General features: G+C 48.5%; 1 pseudogene; it reads left to right on the top strand.

The window, feature by feature from the left end:
* Window positions 1-1,153, top strand: part of LOC102261138 — a 2,404-nt pseudogene extending 1,251 nt beyond the window's left edge.
* The last annotated feature ends 1,938 nt before the right edge of the window (window positions 1,154-3,091 follow it).

Genomic DNA, 3,091 nt, shown 5'->3' with positions numbered 1-3,091 from the left:
TGGTAATAAATCTCCTACCATTACAAAGACCCTATTTACTATTAAGATTTCTCAGTAGCATGATGATTGCACCTACTTTCAATTTTAATTTATGACATGGCATTCCTGAAGGAGTAATACTATTCAGAAATTTGATGGGCTCCCACGCAGTGTACTCAGGTGGGACCAGGAACTCGCTCACCATGCCCACAGCGGAGGCGGGGGTGTTTTCCACAGAGCCCAGGGCAGGACCCTGGACGCGTTTCCCGAAGAACAGGAAAGGGACCGGAAAAGCCCATTCTACTTCATCCAGGGTGCAGACCCACAATTTGGACTGATGAAGTCCTGGTCCACTGGGGACTGTGACAATGGTGAAGATGAGTGGGGGCAGGAGATTCGTCTCACTGAGCAAGCCATTCAGGCCATCAACAAGCTGAACCCCAAGCCCAGATTCTTTGTTCTGTGTGGGGACCGCATTCATGCCATGCCAGGGATGCCCTGGCGGAAGGAGCAGACGAAGGACCTGCAGCGGGTGCTCAGGAACATGGACAGCGACATCCCACTGGTCCTGGTCAGTGGCAACCACAACGTGGGCAACGGCCCCACGCCCGAGACCATCGCAGAGTTCCAGGAGACTTGGGGAGACGACTATTTCAGCTTCTGGGTCGGGGGCGTCCTGTTCCTCGTCCTCAACTCCCAGTTACTGTACGACGCCTCCAGGTGCCCTGCCCTGAAGCAGGCCCAGGACCAGTGGCTGGACCAGCAGCTGAGCGTGGCGGGGCAGCAGAAGTGCCAGCGCGCCATCGTCTTCCAGCACATCCCCCTCTTCCTCCAAAGCATCGACGAGGACGATGACTACTTCAACCTCACCAAGCCCTTGCAGAAGGAGATGTCAGACAAGTTCCCCAAAGCAGGTATCAAAGCTGTGTTCTCGGGCCACTACCACAGGAATGCTGGGGGTACCTACCGGAACCTCGATGTCGTGGTGTCATCTGCCATCAGACACACTAAAAACCTGAGATCAAGGGGAGCCAGTGGTTTAAGTCTGGTTCCAAGGCCAAGGCTCAAGAACCAGGAATGCCAAAGTCTTAGGACAGAAGATAAATGTCCCAGCTTACTCAGAGAAGGTAAATTTACCCTTTCTCCACCTTTCTGTTCTGTCTGGACCTTCTGAGGATTGGATGATGCCCACTGCATTGGTGAGGGTGAGTTTCACTCACTCTATGGGTTCAAATGAGAATCCCTTCCAGAAACACTCCCACAGACATACCCAGAAACAATGTTTTACCAGCTGTCTGAGCACCACTTAGTCTGCCAGGTTGACACATATAATTAACCATCACAGACCCCTTCATCTCTGAGTTTCATCCTCATAACCACCCCATGTGGGAAGCCACTCTGTGCTCTCTTTACCATTCACAGACCCAGAGCGCCCTGGACTGCTTTTGTCCAGACCTGCAGGCCCAGTTTGCTTGTTTCTCCTTAGGCAATAAATCCTGCCCAAGGTCTCCTTCTTGGGTGTTTCCCTCCAAGACTGACAGCCGGACCAAAAGGATTCATTAAAACCCTGGGAAATGGATGCTCGGAGTGGTGCAGGTCACAGGAGAGCGTGGATCTGGATTGCCCCCATTTCTGCCTTCCCGCCCCAGGAATTCTTCACGTTGCTTTAAGATTCTGCTCTCAGATGCCTCAGGATTTTCCTTTGGGTCCTCTGTAATGGGATGCAGATTGGGGATTAGGGGTGAGGAAATACTTTGACCTAACTTCAGAAAAGACTAGAGTCCCATCTCCTCTTCCCCTTGAGAGAAAACCCAACAGTCCTGTCCCTTGGTCAAGTGGAAAACCCAGTCCAGGACATTACTGAGATTCCCTTGCTCTGCACTGTCCAATATAGTAGCCACTCGCCATGTTGGCTATTTATATTTAATTATTTAAAAATAAATAAAATTAAAAATTTAGTTCCTCAGATGTACTAGTCACATTTCAAGTGCCCAATTGTCCCATGAGAGTGGTGGCTGCCATTTTGGACGGCTCAGAACACAATCATTTCTATCACAGCTACCCTAGACCCAGAAGCTCCCAACACCCCTACCCAAGGCAGGAATCACTGAACAACCTCACTCCACAGGGAGGCTGGGCTTGGCCTGGCCATAAAGGAGAGGTGGCTGGGTCAGTGTTTGACTTTAGGAGATCTATGAAGGATTCCATCCCTGCCTCCCTTTCACAGAATAAAGGGTCTTTTGTCATCCATCCTAAACCTTTCACATGTACAATCCTCAATGTACAATTTTTAGAGGATCTAAAAATGCTCAGGGTTCCCAATAAACGTCAATTTAAAATCTTTGCAGCCATTTGAGAAAGTGAGTTTGACAACAAATTCTTTTGTAATTTAAAAGATTTCCTAATCTTTTCTTTCAACAGAATTTAAGGAGGACTTAATCCAGTTGTCATTGTTGAAACTCTGTTTATTGATTTATAGAAACAAGGTTTTTCAGGTTAGCTATAAAAATGGGGGGAGCCCGAGTCGGTTTGGCTCAGTGGAGAGATCATCAGCCTGTGGACTGAAGGGTCCCAGGTTTGATTCCAGTCAAGGGCACATGCCCGGCTTGTGGGCTCAATCCCCAGTAGGGGGCGTGCAGGAGGCAGCCGATCAATAATTCTCTCTCATTGATGTTTCTATCTCTCTTTCCCTCTCCCTTCCTCTCTGAAATCAATAAAAATATATTTTTTAAAAATGGGGGGGGGGGCAATAGCATTGGGACTAAACCCAGACTCCTCCAGCAATAAGTAATATGTATCCATCTAATTAAAAAATGCAGTTCCAATAAAATGACACATTTATCTACACTAATAAAAGACAAACATGCAAATTGACCATACCTTCGCTATGCCTTAAAGCCATGCCCACCAGCCAATCAGAGCGACTATATGCAAATTAACCCAACCAAGATGGCGGCCGGCAGCCATGGAGCTGGAGCAAGCAGGAGGCTTGGTTGCCCCAATGATGGAGGAAGCCAAGCTTCCCGCCTGCTGCAGTGGCTCTGAGCTCCACTCAAAGCAACAAAGTTTCAATTATAGAAGGTAAATAAACCCCAGATACCTGCTTTCAGCC

Source organism: Myotis brandtii, unplaced genomic scaffold, assembly GCF_000412655.1.
Source record: "Myotis brandtii unplaced genomic scaffold, ASM41265v1 scaffold144, whole genome shotgun sequence".
Lineage (NCBI taxonomy): Eukaryota > Metazoa > Chordata > Mammalia > Chiroptera > Vespertilionidae > Myotis > Myotis brandtii.
Note: the sequence above shows the minus strand (reverse complement) of the source record. Positions and strands in the feature narration are given on the sequence as shown.